This window comes from Equus przewalskii, chromosome 25, assembly GCF_037783145.1.
Source record: "Equus przewalskii isolate Varuska chromosome 25, EquPr2, whole genome shotgun sequence".
NCBI lineage: Eukaryota > Metazoa > Chordata > Mammalia > Perissodactyla > Equidae > Equus > Equus przewalskii.
In genome coordinates, this window is record NC_091855.1 from 15,230,764 (window position 1) to 15,247,510 (window position 16,747).

At 48.6% G+C, this 16,747-nt stretch overlaps 1 protein-coding gene and 1 long non-coding RNA gene across 2 annotated transcripts in view; one reads left to right on the forward strand and one right to left on the reverse strand.

Moving 5' to 3' along the window:
• Positions 1 to 8,541: 8,541 nt before the first annotated feature.
• LOC139079397 (uncharacterized) lies at positions 8,542 to 16,534 on the reverse strand. The gene is made up of 2 exons (XR_011533008.1): positions 16,391 to 16,534; positions 8,542 to 10,098 (listed from the first exon to the last, which is right to left on the reverse strand). It is a non-coding gene; the product is annotated as an uncharacterized lncRNA (long non-coding RNA).
• Positions 15,472 to 16,747, forward strand: part of SUSD6 (sushi domain containing 6) — a 93,878-nt gene continuing 92,602 nt past the window's right edge. The window contains exon 1 of the mRNA XM_070594172.1: positions 15,472 to 15,848. The gene's annotated coding sequence lies outside the window, so the exon portion shown is untranslated. The remainder of the gene's footprint in view (positions 15,849 to 16,747) is intronic.

A 16,747-nucleotide genomic window follows, 5' to 3' on the forward strand; every position in this document is an offset into this window, starting at 1 on the left:
ACCCGAGATCCGAACTGGCGAACCCTGGGCCGCCGAGAAGCGGAACGTGCGAACTTAACCACTGCGCCACCAGGCCGGCCCCAGAATTACTTTTAATCCTATTATCTAGAGGAAACCGCTAATAATGTTTGGTAATTTCTAGATTAGGTGCCATCTCTGAAAAGTTGCACAAAAAAACTCACTGCAATTGTCTCCGGGAAGGAGTGGTGGAGACTGGTATCACTTCTCACTTCGGTACATTTTGAATTTTGTCCCATGTACGTGTGATATAAAAATGTATTATTTTATATAAATAATAGTAAAGAGTAGGCTTTTTGGACTATATAAGAAATAGATCAGGACTCGTCATTTGAACTGTTTAGGGTATATAACATGGTTTCTTTACAAATTAAGCTTATCCATAGTGCATTTAAACTGTATTTATAACACTTTGCTTTAAATATACCTTCCCTGAAGCAGATTTCTACCTGAGTGGGCCCGTGTGGTTTCAGTGTGACTCTGGGCATCGTCACAGAGTCAGCTTCCCGCAGGCCTCTTTTCCCTGTGCACTTACTTTGGAGTTAGAAAAACCCACGTTCTAATTTTGGCTCCACCACTTACAGCTGCATGACCTTGAGTGAGTTACTTAACTTCTTCAAAGAAGAAGAGCCTTGCTTTCTTCCTAAGTAAGATAAGGATACACAATTCCTTATTCATAACTGCAAAATTCCGAAAGTTCTCAAAATTGTTTTTTTCCTGAATTTGGCGTAAAAACTGGTTAGGTGATGAAATCCGACCTGAGCTGGTGTGTGGTCATTTACAGTTTTATTTATTGCACTCATGGTGACTGTTCAAACATTTCACTACAGTCCAGAAAAGTGAATGTGTGGGCTACATAGTGCTGTAGTGGATCCCAGTGGGGGTGTCATATACTATGCGTAGAGCTCCATATCTCTTTTATAAAGTTCAAGGAATTCTGACTTCCAAAACACATCTAGGCCAAGAGTAACAAGAAAGATAAGGTATAAAAAGTAGTAGTGCACGCAGTATTATTCACAGAAGCCAAGACATGGAAGTAACCCAAGTGCCCATCAACTGATGAATGGATAAAGAAGATGTGGTATATATACACAATGGAATACTACTCAGTCATAAAAAAGACAAAATTGTGCCATTTGCAACAACATGGATGGACTTTGTGGGTATTATGCTAAGAGAAATAAGCCAGACAGAGAAAGACAAACACTGTATGATTTCACTTATATGTGGAAGATAAACTAACACGTAGTTAAGAAGAACAAATTAGTGGTTACCAGAGGAAGAGGGGGTCGGGGGTGGGAGAAAGGGGTAAAGGGGCACACGTGCGTGGTGATCAATAAAAACTAGACTATTGGTGGTAAACACGATGCAATCTATGCAAAAGCTGACCTATAATAATATACACCTGAAATTTATGCAATGTCAAAAGCCAATATGACCTCAGTAAAAAAAAAAAAGTAGTAAAGCAAAGATTGCTAATTGCTTACCCAATATCCATTCTTACTACGTTGCTTAATACAGAACTCTGATATTTTATTGGGACTAGAAATGTGTCTGGCTAAAACACTCCCCTTCCCAGCCTTCCTTGCAAATAGGAGCGACCAAAAAAGATGTAATTGGAAGCGACTGGATGGGTGTCCCAGGAAAGCACTCCCTTTTCTCCCGGCCCTTCTTCTTACTGCCTAAATGTGGATGTGATGGCAGGTGTTGTGGCAGCTTTATTGAGTGTGTTTAAGCTACACTAGTTAGAGCTCTGTTAACTGAAGCAATGGTCTAGTAAAATGCCTGAAGACTTACAAGTGTCTTAAAAGTCCATAAGAACACACAAAAACAGATGTGGTCCTCATGGAGACGTTCTGATGATATCAAGGACATGCCCAATAGGAAAGAATGAACTAGAAACTCCTCGGCTTCCATTATAGCCTGAGTCCTTGACCTGGGCAAGAAGCACTCAGGAGTCTTATTGGTGCTCAATTTCCCAACCAATGACGCCAGTTTCAGGGAGAGAGGGATGAGGCCCCCAGGGCGTGGGTAAAAGAGCCTAGGAAGGGCCTTATCCCCCTGAAGGACATGCAGAAAATGACCAATCAGTGGTGACCGGCTAATGCTGTTCCTGAACCCAACAGGTCCCGAGAGAGCCAGTCCTACGATGGTTGGGATGAGGTGGGGGTGGGGGATTGCTGAGAGCCTTCACTGGAGGTGGATCTGGGGAGCACTGGACATCCGGAGGGTGGGAGTCAGAGGACTCAGCCTGAGGCAGCTATAGGACAGTGTGTGGAGGAGGGAAGCCTGAGAGATCCTCGGATGGTTTCACAAAGTGAACACTCAGTGCTCTTAGAAAGGCTACAGAGGGGCCCACTGGGAAAGAGCAGGGAGGGTCTTGGGGGCTGGGGCTGAGCAGAGGGGTCTGGAGGACCTGCTGTAGGGCTCTGAGGCCAGAGAGACCATGGGGATCTTGGGTCCCTGAGTTAAATTATTTCCTGGAGCCTGGAAGTCATTGGATTATTAATTGCGTGTTTTTTTCTGCAAAATTGCTATGACCTCCGTCAAATTACTTCTTATTTTCGAACAACTTGTCACAAAAGACTTGTCCTCCTCCAAGGCACATTATTAAAGCAATACTTTAGGATAATCTGTGAAGCTGGGAAAACCAGAGAGCAATGTTGTAGAAAGAGGGTCTTTGTTAATATGACCACAAAATATTTAAATGCCCCATAACTAGATGAAAAGCTGCATTCATAGACACCTCTTAACTCTAAAAGATAAAAAGGTGCATTCCGAGACACCCTTCTTAACTCCAAATTCCACACTATACTGCGAGAACGGACAAAGATCTCTGCCTGAGGGTTAGTATCAAAGTTGAACTGTAAATGTGTAAGTCACGTCTGTCGACTCCTCAGGGTTGTACAGCCTTCAGGCGCTGGGTGGAAGGTCTGAGGCCTGAGCAAGTGTGTGCAGATCTTCCTTTCTTTTCATCTTTGTGCCTCCTTCCTCCATACCCAGCCCTTCCCAGCTCCACGGAGATCAAAGCCGCTCCCTAGACCATCCAAAGCCATTGCTGGAAAAACCACAGACACGCTGCAGCTCTTTGCTGACGGGGGCTGGGAGTGGTGCCAGGTCAGAGATTTCGGAAGGGAAACCTTCCAAACGCAGGATTAAGCTTCTGGAGCAGATGCTGCCTGTGGACTGCCAGCACTCAGAGAGCTGGCCGGGCAGCAGCCACGGACTCGGCTTTGGATAGCTCACAAAACTGTTGAACAAAGACCTGTAGACCCTGCACCGATGGAGAGGCCGAGGAGGAGTCAGCTGTCGGGAGTCCCCTGGGGGAGCCCGCTCAGTGCCCCACGAGACTGGAATTGCAGCGAGTCATTTCAGATGGAAAGAGAGGGCACAGAACAAACGTTCCTGTGGACACCTCCCCCACACCTCACCCACACAGTGCTTAATGAATATTCTTTGCTCTTCCAGCTTTATACTCAGCCTCCCCATTCTGAAAATGGGAACAAGTTAATGCCTGAAATTTGCAAAGGAGTCAGGCTTTGAGAAATGGTAGAAATGATGGAGGTACCGTATTCGTAAACCATGATCTTGCACACAAAGCCTAGCTTCTGAGACACAGCTCATCATACTGCCTTTTGGAGGGGGTGATTTAGAGGGAACAGAGTGGGAAGCCAACTGGAGGATATCTCTATCCACAGGCATGTTACAATGCCCGAAATCCCACCACTGCCAGTTCAAACATGCTCTCTTAATGAGACCTTGTGCACACGTGTAATTTATTAGAAGCCACGGTCCCAGTCATCCCTGACAATGCGTGTCTGGGGCCAGGACGTTCCATTAGCTGAGCAAATTCTCTCCACTCTCATTGTTCATCTCAGCCCCAGACCCCGGCTTGCTCTTGGGTGGTTCTTCAGAAGCTGTGGCGACATTTCTGCAAGCTTTTGGGAGGCTGGAGGCTTGGGTTTCACAGAAGGCTTCAAAAGGTATTTGCATTTTGAGGCCAGTTTTCCTTTGTCATGTTTTTTCCATTTCTTCTTGGCCTTTGGGAGAAGGTTTTCATCTTTCTAGCTCCCCTGAAATTAATCTTTCTCTGGAAGAATGTTTTACCACCAAGGAAGATCTGGGCCTGCCCCCAGACAAATTTGCAAAGCGGGGCAGGACAGAGAAGTAAGAGGAGGGAAAAGGAGCGAAGGCAGAAAGAGGAATGGGTGTGAGAGTAACAACTAGAGAAAGTTCAGGGAGTTAGAGGTGATAGGAAGGGTCCCTGGAAACTGGAGGGTCACTCCCTGAGTAACTGTGGAAACCAGCACTTCCAGCAGACATGCTGTCTCAGGGACTCTTGTCCCTGCCAGGATGCAGAGCAGCCTGCCCCCATGGAGCTGGGCAGGGATGTTGATTGTAAATCAATGCCATGTCTGCCCTCAGAGTCTACTAGCTGCCCTCTCCATATACCCTCCTGCTGCCTCGGAGAGGTGTGGGTTCTCATGGTAAATGATCGTGCTAAGCCCCGTCTTGTGCACTGCCTATCACCACCCAGGACAGGCAGGCTTCGTGGGTGTGCCACCTGTGTGGTCGTACAAGCCCCCATGCTCAGAAGGACCCGGCCTTAGTTTAATGCTCTTCTTCTGTCTCCATCTTGAAATACCTAATAATTTTATCTTCGAAACAGATAGGTGTTTTGTAGGTGAAATCTAATGGATCAATAGAGCATGCATGAGATAAGACACCTGGTGACAGCACACAGCAGGGCAGGCATCAGGAACATAGAGCAATGGGCCCACTGGTCCTGCCCACACATGTGTGCCTGGCACCACTGGGCCCCACAGTGGCTGAGCCAGAGCTGGTGCCAGATTGGCGGCAGCGACAGCGGCTGCAGCAGCGACAGCACCTGTAGGAGAGAGGAGAGGATCTGCAGGCTAGGTCCCCGGGGGGAGGCCAGCTGTGTTCCTGGAGTCCTTCCTTGCAGTGTCTGTACAGATAATTACTCTTGGGTCTGAGCTCCCAGGCAGGAATTGCGGGCCTTTAGGCAGTAAACTTGGTCAGTAAATGATTACAAAATAAAAGCATTTATATAAACATTGCAATAAGGCATATCAGGGAATGATTAGGATTCTTCAAGGAGTCCAGAATCTTCAGTTTTTGAGCCAGCCCTGATGGCCTACTGGTCAAAGTTCAGTGCGCTCCGCTTCAGGGGCTCAGGTTTGGTTCCCGGGCGTGGAACCACACCACTCGTCTGTCAGTCACCATGCTGTGGCGGCAGCTCACATAGAAGAACCAGAAGGACCTATGACTAGAATATACAACCATGTGCTTACTGGGGCTTTGGGGGTAGGCGGTGGCAGTGGAGAGGAAGATTCGCCACAGATGATAGCTCAGGGTGAATCTTTCACAGAAAAAAAAAAAAGAATCTTCAGTTTTGAAAACTTCTGCAAAATTGCAGAGCAAATATTCAGGAGGCTTAGAAAAAGCAATTAGATTTAAAGGTCATTGCATCCAGTGGAAAGGAACACTATTTTCATATGAAGCTTTGGATAAACCAATTATTAACAAGCAAGTCAATATCAAAATTAATTTTTTTCTTATAATTGAAGAATCAACAAAAGAATGTATAGATAGGTGTTTTAAGTTACATACAAAAAATGAAGTCACTTTCAGTTTCTTGTAACCTACACAAATTACAGGAAATGTCAGAGGAAACATTAACAGGCTATTGTGTAAACTTACATTTAAAATCAAATTCAGGGGCTGGCCCAGTGGTGTAATGGTTGGGTTCATGGGCTCCACTTTGTCGGCCCAGGGTTCACAGGTTTGGATCCCAGGCGGAGATATATGTGCCGCTCATCAAACCACACTGTGGTGGCATCCCACATACAAAATGGAGTAAGAGCAGCACAGATGTTGGCTCAGGGCCAATCTTCCTCAGCAAAAAAAGAGGAAGATTGGCAAGAGATGTTGGCTCAGGGCCAATCTTCCTCACCAAAAATAATAAACAAAAATAAAATCAAATTCAGACTTGTGTGAAACTGATCTGTATGAAGAATTAAATCTGCTTAGAAAAATTGTTCCATGAGAATCATCAGCTCTAAATGCAGTAAAATTTATATTTTCAAATAACTTGTCAGAAATGTATTCTAACATTGTCACAGTCCATAAAATACTTTTAACAGCTTCAGTAACAGTTGCATCAGCAGAAAACTCCTTCTTAAAAATTACTGAAAATTATTTACGATCTTGCATTTGCCAAGAGCAACTAACATTACTCTCAATTATACTGATTGAAAATAAAGTTGCTAGAATTATAAATTTTGATGACCCAATAAATGAATTTGCCAAAAAGCAAGCTGGAAAAGGCTTAGGATCAATCAAGATCTAATATTAATAAAGTATTATTACTTATTTCATTATATAAAATACGACACCAAAGATACTTTTTTATAATTTGTGAGTTATCTTGTTGCTCATGTATCACTATCACCTCTATTACGTTTTATAAGTAATCAAATATTCTAAAGGCAAAACCTTTATATTCTAGTTCCTTTACTGGCGCTTCTCCCCTGCGATTTGACCAAAGGTCTCCTCGCATTTTCATTTTGCACTGGGCCCCACAAATTATATGGTCTGTCCTGTCTCAGGGTCTTGAAGGCTCTCTAGATACCAGTGAAGCCCATAAACATATAAACTCTCATTCTTTAAGAGTTCCTCCAGACTCCAGAGCAGTGGTTCTCAACTGGAGGCGATTTTGTCCCTCCCCCAAGGGACGCATGGCAATATCTGGAGGCATTTTTTGTTTTCACAACTAGGTGGCTGCTACTGGCATCTAGTGGATAGAGGCCAGGGATCCTGCTAAACCTCCTACACTGCATAGGACAGCCCCTTACAACAAGTAATTATCCAGTCCAAAATCTCAGTAGCGCTGCAGAGAAAACTCTGATCTAGACTCCTTGGACTTGCAGAACATCCCTGCTGGGTTGTTTGAAATGCAGACTCTCAGTTTCCACCCCAGACCCACTAAATCAGAATCTGCATTTTAACAAGATCCCCAGGTGATTGGTGTGCACCCAAAAGTTTGGGAAGCGTTGAGCTAGGGATGTGAATCTCTAATGGTATATTTCGGACATGTGGGAGGGAGCCCTTCCCTGACCCTTCAGTCGTGCCATGTTAGGCCAACCCTGCACAGACCCCCAGGACCACACTGTTCCTGCCACTTTCCTCAAGCTTCTTGCTCAACTCTTAAGGGCGCCCTGGCATGTGACAGGCAGGCCCAGGTGCAAGGACACTGTGGGCAGTGTCTGACAGAACCTCAGCCCTGGCACTCTGATGTTGAACTTGTACCTCTGTCAAGCGAGTATGCAAAGAAAGACAGCAGGCTGACAGCTTCAAAGCTCTGACCTGGCTCCAGCTGGTCCCAGGCCTCCCTCTGCAGCAATGGACCCGAGGACTCTGCCACGCGCCTCCACCATGGTCCTCGGGCATGCCCCTGCATTCAGAGCACAGCCTTTGAACACGCTGCTTCCTCAGCAATGCCCTTTCCCCCTTTCCCGCCTGCCCCTGAGCCTTCAAGGCCCACTCGCCTTGAAGCCCCTCCTGGAGGCTTTGGGTTTCCCTCAGGGTCCTCATGGCTACCAGCAGACGGATCTGTGACAGTGGCCCAGTGTCTTCAAGAGACGGAAAGTCAATGAAGGGCAGGTGGAGGCTCCGCGGCTGTGGTCAGGACTCCTGCCCATACAAACAAATGCAGGCCCAGTGTTTACAAAGCTCTGGATTTTTCAAGAGAATCAAGAAGTCTGGGTTTTTTATGTGAAATCTTCTGATTTCCAAATACTGGCATCTAAATTAAAACAAACAAACCACAAGGCAGACCAGACCCCTCTGTGGGAGGCAAGAGCCTGAGATGGACACTTTGCTGCCGCTGGGCTCTGTAAACACTTATCGTGTTGTGTTGTGAGTGTCTGTGGACCTCCTTGTCTCCCCACTCAGCCTAGCAGCAATCTGAGGGCAGGGTCTGGAACAAAGCAGTTCAGCACATGCTCAGTGAGTGAGCGAACGACTGAACGAGTAAGTGAGTGAGACTGACACGTGTTGTAAGCTCTGGACATCCAGTGGTTTTAAAGCCATGGTTCTTAATGGACAGTGTCACCCTCTAAGGGTCGTTTGGACACCTGTGGGGAAGGTTTGGTGGTTATGATGATTGACAGCACCACTGGCCTTTAGGGGGTGGGGGATCAGGGTGATAAAAATAATATCAGGCACTTATTTGTGCTCACCCTGTGCTAGACTCTATTCCAAACACTTTATTGAAATGAACTCGTTTAATCTTTACAACAGCCTTACAAAGTAGATGCTGCCATCACCCACATTTCACAGACAGGGGAGGGGGTGGGGATGCTAGTCAGTCTGCAATGGACAGGACAGCCCCCCACGGCAAGGAACCATCCTGTGTTCCACAGATTCTTGTATGCCCCACTGAATGCTTATGTAGAAAAAAAAACCCTGTTTATAACAATCAGAAATACAACTATCATATAAATTGTGGGAAGAGTATGCTTTATTTTTTAGCACTTTGCCAAGAGCTCACCATTTCAGAAAAATCACGTAGCAGCCAGCAACATTGCTCAAGGCGTCTGAGTCACTAAAACCACATGTCTACATCCATCTACATTTATAGTTTCCAAAGTCATAATGATTCTAGTTGTGAGCATTGGATTGGTTGATTAATGGATTTTTTTTTTAGTAAACTTTTCATTGAACAATTATGTACTTCGAAAAAGTGTACAAACCGTAAGTATATAATGCACTAATTTTTGCAAAATGAACACACCTGTGTAATTAGCATGCAGCTCAAGAAACAGAACATTCTCAGCACTGTGGAAGTCCCTTCATGCTCCTTTCTAGTCAAAATTCCTCCTAAAGGGAACTATCATCCGAACTTCTAACATCTTACATTAATTTTGCCTACCTTTGACCTTGATATAAATGGAATCATACAGTGCATATTTTTTGTGAGTCTGGCTTCTTTCGGTGAAGATTATATTTGTGAGATTCATCCATGCTGTCGTGTGAATTGGAAGTTTGTTCCTTCTCATCACTGCATAGTATTCCATCATATGGACATACCACAACATACTTATCCATTCTACCGTAAGTGGCCTTTGGGTTGTTTCCAGTTTTCGTCTATTGTGAATATGGTGCGTGAACATTCTTTTGATAGACATCTCTTGGTGAACATACGTATGCATTTATTTAATCTTTTTGTAATTACGTGTGTAGGCAGATCCTTTTTTTGTGTGATTTTCATTTCATGGAAGTAAGAGGATATTACAAAATACTTGGTATCCAAAGGAGGCCTAGGTTCTGAGGGAATAGTTGGGACCCTCTTGTTTGAAGCAGGTGCTTCTGTCCATGGTCCATTTGTCTGTCGCACAAGGATTGTCCCTGCTGTGCTGTGCTCCATGTGGGGAGTGATTTGAGAATCTTGCCATAAGGCTAGAGGGCAGAGGCCTGCATTCTCACTCCCACCACTAGAGGGCAGGCATTGACAAGGCGCTGGGGACCCGCGGCTTCTTTCAGGCAGGGTGGCTCTGTTTCCTGCCCCGTCTCCCTTGGTAACTGGGGGTCCACCTCTACCGGGGGATTAAACAAAAGAAATCTTTGTAGTCCACCTCAGTGGAGGCAGAGGGAACTGACGCACTTTTGGTGATCAAATATTTCTCACCCACCTTCCCTGTTAAATGGAGAATCTCTGGAGTCTGGCTGCCTCCTAGGGGTACCTGGGCTCCCTGCCCCACTCACGCTGCCGGCTTCACTGGTGAGCTCACCTAGCCGGGCCACTGGTGCTGGTTCTCTGTTCCTACACGGTGGCTTCCGCAGACACACGTCCTGGTAAATGTTTAACAACTCGTTCTGGGAGTGGGGCCTGATTTGCAGCGTTTGCTAATTTCCGTGGTGTTAACCGTACTTCCGCCACGTCTGATTTAAGCTGGATGAGACGTCCATCGTTGAACGTGGAGTTGGGAAGAGATGCTAAGTAGCATAACATTATATAGTATTTCCACCATACGTATACAATAGATGTAAATAAACCTGAAGGCATGGAGAAGAATGAAATGTAGTAAAATAATTAGGAAGTGATAAGTTTGGGATATTTATTACTTTAAAAATATAATTTATTTAATTTTACGTATACGTAATTTAGTGGGGTTTTTTTCTTTCTACTTTTTTCTCCCCAAATCCCCTCAGTACATAGTTGTATATTTTAGTTGTGGGTCTTTCTAGCTGTGGCATGTGGGACGCTGCCTCAGCATGGCCTGATGAGCAGTGCCATGTCCGCGCCCAGGATCCGAACTAGTGAAACCCTGGGCCGCTGCAGTGGAGCCCACGAACTTAACCACTCAGCTAAGGGACCAGCCACCCATGTAATTTAGTTTTAATAAAGGCTGTGTTTAACAACCAGCTCACAAAAATCTTGGAAACCTTACAGTTGGTTCTTGGGAGACAGTGCTCGTAGACTCCTGCACATCACTGCAGGTAACGGGCTCTCGTCCCCCTTGAAAAGTCACATTTGTCTTTTGCAGTGCAAATTGCAGCTGTATTCCCTAAGAGGTAAAGAGGCCTGGCCCTGCTACTTAGTAACTGTGGCCGTGGCTGCATCTTTAACCTTTCCGTACCTCAGTTTCCTCATCTGCAAAATGGAGATAAAAGTATTTTTTAAATTAATTAATTGAGCTATTTAGTATTTTTATTTATTTATTTATTTATTCACTTACCTATTTTACAGGTTGCCACAAGGCTTAAATGAGATCACGTAGGTAAAGCCATTAGCACAGTGCCTGGCAGACAGTATGACATACCTAAATAGTTTGGAGCTTTTTGAAGAATTGATTAACATAGCTCGGGGTTAAAGCTGCACCTTGGGTTCTGTCATCAGCATCCTCAAAATACTCTGAGTAGGGCCAGAGTGTCTGGCCCTGACCTGCCAAAAGGGGACCTGACCTTAATGGGCCAGCCAACAGGCCCTTCCGAGGCGCGGTGGCTGCCCGAGCTTCACAGCCCCACCTCTGACAGTTTGAAGTGGGACTGCTCCATTCCTCCATCCACCTGCAGCTCAGAGCTAGGGAGCCAATCACAACCCTGCCTCCCCACCACTAAGTCACGTGAATAGGAACAGTCGGGGCAGCCTTGAGGAAGAAAGTCACCAAGGGAATGCAGTGTCAAGTGACCCGAGAAGTGTGGGTGGGGTTTGTGGGCTGGTTCTGTCTGGAAGGGCCTCAGGCCATCGCTGCCCCCACTATCTTCCTCCTTCCCAGCTGGCTGCCTCCCAGAGTCACTGCCCAGCCCTTGGACAAAGGGCACAGAGGAGGAGCAGGTGACCAGGCTGGCTGGCATCTGTGGAGGGAGGCTGGGCAGCAACATATGTGGACATGGCAGGCAGACGCTCTCTTTGCCACCTTGACTTTTCCTCAAGTATAAAATGGGGTGAATAGTTTTACCCAGCTTACCTGGTCTGTGTCAGGGATAAAAGTGTCGTCAAAGACTTGTCAGTGCTTCAGAAAAAGAGGGGCTCAGTGGCCCTCTTACACACCTGGTGACTGGGCAGCATCAGGTGCACATGGCTTCAGGGGCCCATTTTCCAGAGCTGGGGTCAGGGTTGGGGTGGGCAGGGAATCATAGTTGCTGCTCAGAGCTCTGCCCTCTGCAAATCCCCTCTGATCAGTGGCCAACAGGGATTGGGCCACCAAGCCTGGCTGTCACAGGTCCGACATGCTCTGAGGAGGGGTGCGCTGGGTGATGGTGCAGGTCCACGTATTCAACAACCCTGTGAGCTCAGGATTTGCCTCCCCAGGAGTGGGAGCCACCCCTCAGCTGTGTCAGCCCAGCCTTGCCCGGCCCACCCATCTTGGACCTTGACTTTCCTTGGAGAAGATGGTTTGAAGACTTCCACCTCCCCTGGGGTCAAGCAATTTTACTTCTTTACTTTTGCAGGGCTTCTACGGCTGCCCAGAGAATCTTAAATCGAAACAAAAACCCCCAAGCTAATTCCCGTCCTGGAATCTGCTTGGTGCCTCAACTTCCTTGTAGGTAAAACTGGGGGATAAGACTATCTCATTTATGGGGGTGTTGTAAAGATAAAATGAGCTGGTGTGCAAGAAAGCACTTTGTAAAAGATCTAGAGACATGTAAGGACAGTTTGGTTATTACTTGTTATTTTTATTGGGGGTAGGAGGGGCCGTATGATTTATTTGGAACAGTGTGACTTTGGGAACAGACAAGATGGAATTCTGGGTTTGCAACATATATGCTATGTGGTTTTTGATGTCACAAAAATCTCTCTGAGCCTGTTTCTTCACATGTAAAGTGGTGTTAACGATACTTAATTTGGAGGATTGTTATCAAAATTAGTGGTTACATGTATAAAATCCCTGCTAAGTAACTGGCACACAGTAGGTGCTCCATAAATAGGAGCTGTTACTCCTGCTGTTGTTATTACGTATAACAGCAGAGGTACCACGTACTAATTCTGAAACTTTTCTCTTCACTTGCAGGGAGCCAAGCTCCTCTTTCCAGCCCTGTAAGTGGCAGAGGCACAGGCTCTGGGTTAGACTCCTGGGAGAGGACGGAGAACCAGGCCCTCTGACTTATTCCACCCAGTGACCTGCTCATCGAGGTTTGGCCAGGCTTGTCCTAGTTTTAGCACTAGGAAGTCCCAAGTCCCTGGAACTCCCTTCCTTAGCCCCAGGCAAAGTGGGATGATTGACTCCTCCACTCACCACCAACCTGGGTCTAACTCCCAAGCCATTTTCCAGTGCCTAGACTTAGAGTATTAAGACTGGTACTGAAAATCTGGAAGGACCCAGGAATATTAGCTCAAAAAGCCAGCTTAAGTCCTTTCAGAACCAGGCAGAGATTAAACAAATATGTGAAAATAAAAAATTAGCTCTGGCCTTAAAAGTCATTATCTTAGGTGTAAGAAACACACAAAAAATCAATTATGAAGACCACATATTATATGATTCCCTTTACATGAAGTGTCCAGAATAGGCAAATCTACGGAGATAGAAAGTAGATTACTGGTTGCCTAGGGTGGGAGGTGGGGGAGGGTGGGAAATGAGAAGTGACTGCAAATGGGTATAGAGTTTCTTTTTAGGATCATGAAAATGTGCTAAAATTGATTGTAGTAATGGTTGCACAACTCTGTAAATATACCAAAAACCATTGGAATTGTATACTTTAAATATATAATTACACATTTAAACAGAATAGTATGGTATGTGAATTGTATCTCAATAAAGCTGTTAAATTTTAAAAATTAAAAAAAAATTTTAATTATAAAAAAATCAATAGTTTCTCCCACTTGAGAATCTCTAAATCTAAATTATTCTTAACTCTCATCTTGAGAGTTGTCTCTTCAATGGCATAAAAATATTCAGCCTAGGCCAGGGAATACCACCCCCACTTTGCAGGCGACGTGAGCAAGGCCCACATGCCCACTATAATAGGGGCTCTTGCTCAGCTCTATAGAGGAGGCCTGTGGAACCTCAGGCAGGAGGCGAAATGGTGGGGGAGGAGAGGCTGGGGAGAAGAGAGACTTGCCTCTGATCCTGGCAATATACAGCAGAAGGAAATGCATGCTAAACTGAGGCTCACCCAAAATGCCACAGAAGGGCAGAGGAGCAGCTCTGGAAAGGTTGCAAAGGGTTAGGTGGGGAGGGCATTGCAGGCAGAGGGAATGGTGTGCGCATGGGCTCTGAGATGTGAAAGTAGGTGCCTGGTCAGAGGCACGGAGGTGGTGTGGGGAGGCTGGAGTGTGAGGTGTGTGGAGGGACCTGGAGGAGCTGGGCCAGATTGGGGAGAGCACCACACACAGTCCTTGCTCCGACTTTGACTTGGTTCTGTGGACACTGGGGGTCCAGTGGAGGATTTTTAGGCAGGGAGTAACAGACCTGCAGAGGGTCTCCAAAGCCATTTTACAATGTGAGAGTTCACGGAGCCGGTTAGCGCCCAAACCGCTGTGCAAAGCCAGGGGCTTGAAATACCGGGCCTCCCCATCTCCCACTACACCAAGCTGCTTTGCGGATGATGTGCCCTCTCTTACTCTTTTCATCTGTCTTCTCTAATTCCCTGTCCCGGGCCTTGGGTCTGCCTGGGGTGTTCCTGCAGTCCACACTGGGTTGTTGAGCTCTGTTGAGACCCAGGCAGACCTAATGTTTGCTTTTCAACCCCGTAGTGGTCTGGGCAGTGCAGCCCCAGCGGAAGATGGAAATGAGCAGGAAGGGAGGGTGTCAGTCTCCTCCAGTGAGAAAGAAGGCAGAGCAGGGCCAGGCTCTTGGAAAAGGGAGCAACAGGCGCAGGTTCTGTGGGTTGCAGAGGGGAGGGTTCTCTTGGGGCTGGGTGTGTGTGCATGGGGGGAGGGGCGCTCTGCTTGCCTTGTTGAGCTACCTCCAGGACAAGCCTGTTAATTCACAACCCTTTTCCAGAGAACCTACTAGAACTAGGCTTGGGGAGAGGCCCTGAGGGGGAGTATCTTTGTCCAAAGGGCACCCAAGAGTAGGGGCCTGCTTGACCCAAGCTGCAGCAAAGGCTGAAGTCCATGGGTCCAAGCCCAGACTCTGGCACTGATTCTCAGTAGGTGCGCCTCCACATTTATTGAGCACCTCTGAGACAGGCACTGAACAAGGCCCCGGGGCACCAAGATAAGAGTCACAGTCTTAGCCATCACGGGGCGACAAGCCCTGTAAACACATAAACGGAGGACTTATCTGCTAGGGCCGCAGTGAGACATCACCAATAAAAGATGTAGCCATACAGCGCACCAACTGCTCCACAGTGTATGCTGGAAAACAGCCCAGGAGGCAAGGCTCAGGATAGGAAATAAAGTTAGGGGTGTGGCGGAGTTCCAGCCCGGACTCTGCTTGTCCTGGCTCTGAACCTCCGTGTTTGTTCTTAACCTTGAGGTCCGCCGTGTGCTGAGGAATCACTTCGGAATGCTTGCTAGAAGAAAGACTCCTGAGTGCGACTTCACCGAATCAGAAGGCTGAAGATAGGGCCCTGAAGCTGCATTTACACCCGCCCCTCCCCCCAGGGCAATTCTGAGGTTGGCAGGCTCGCACCCTAGTTGGAGAAGTACTGCTTAATAAGAGATAATGACCTGGCCCAGCCATAGGTCAGGCGAGCCATCCAAGAGCTAACAAGCAACCCGCGTGAAAGCGCCTTGTGAATCTGAGAACAAACCAATTCTTTGCAAAGACTAGTAAACCAACAATCCAAATAATATCCAAAAAAATCTAAGTAATAATAATAGTAAAAGAACTGGGGAGCGCACTGCGAACACGGTGCAGTCCACTCCGGCGCAGTCGGTGCGACTGTCTCTTTAAGGCTCCCCGGCCCAACCCAGTCTCGCCTCCCGCGGGGCGTGCCGCCCGGCCGGCGGCGCGTGCGTGCTGGCAGCCGTCGGCCGGCGGGGCCTCCCAGCCCAGCGGTCGCGGCGGCGCGACGCCGGCGCTTGTTGCGTGCGCGCCTGGCCCCGCCCCCTGCCCGCCCCTTCCCCTCCCCCTCCGCGGGCCTACCCCGCCCGCGCGGTACAGCTGGCCCAGTGACGCGGGCGCAGCCGCCGCCGCCGCTACGACCGCCGCGTTCTATTCTCCTCAGCCGGCGACAGCCTTGCCTCCTGTCTCCCGCCTCGTCCTCCTCCTCCTCCCGCCGCGCCAGCCAGACCGGCACGCAGGGCCTCGCTTAGAACCCGGAGGGCTGCGGGCGCGCGCAGGCGGCGGAGCAGATCCCGGCGCCGCGGAGGCTGCGAGCGCCCCCCTCCCGGAGGTCGCCGCGCTGTTCCCCGGGTGAGTTGTCACCGCGGCAGGGGTGCAGGCATTGTGTCCCTGGCGCGCCCGGCCGGCTGTCAGGGGCGCGGGGCTGGCGCGCGCCGCCCGGAGGGACGCGGGGGAGCCCGGCGTCGGCTGCCCTCGGCGCTGGCCCCGCTGTCACCCGGCCGGCCGGCCGCGAGCCCCGCGCTGGCGTGGGCCGCCCGGGCGCGGTGCCGGGAGGGCGGCGGGGGCCTGTGCGAGGCCGGGGGGAGGACCGGACGGCCGGTGTGCGGCAAGGGCTTGGTGGCCGGGGTCGTGCTCCCCGCCCGGGAGTTCGGGGGACAGCCCCCACTCTGCAGGTCGCTGGAGAGGAGGTGGCGGAGGCCCCCTTTCTTTATTACTCTTCTCACTGCCTCCTCCGGCCGACTAAAGCTGCGGGCCCTGCGCCGGCACGGGGGCTTGGCGGCTTCCGAGGAAGCCGTGGAGCCCGGGTGGGGAGTACCGGAGCTTTCTGGAGCCCCCGCGCCTCGTCTCGTCTTGTATCTCAGAAACTATTTCTTATCCGGGCTGAAACTCACCGAAACCACTTCCTGTTTGTATATGTAGACTTTCTTTTTTTACTCCTGGTTTTTAGAGACTCCAGATAATTAGCGCAGGTCCGACCCTCCCGCAGTGTTGTGGCGGTGGGGCTGCGGGGCTGCGGAAGTGGAAGAAGTTATCTTAAACGAGATTAGGCGGGGGAGGTGGTTTTGGGAACCCTGAGACCCGGGAGGGAAGAGGCGTCAAAAGGAAGTCCTGGGCTGGTTCGAGGGAAGTTCGCGTTTTGGCACAGAGGCCTGATGCTGCTGTTCCCACAGAATGTTCTCTCGATGGCAGGCGGCATGCTGGGCTTTGTTGCTCTTGCTAACTAGGCTCGTGTGTGCTTTGTAGAGAGG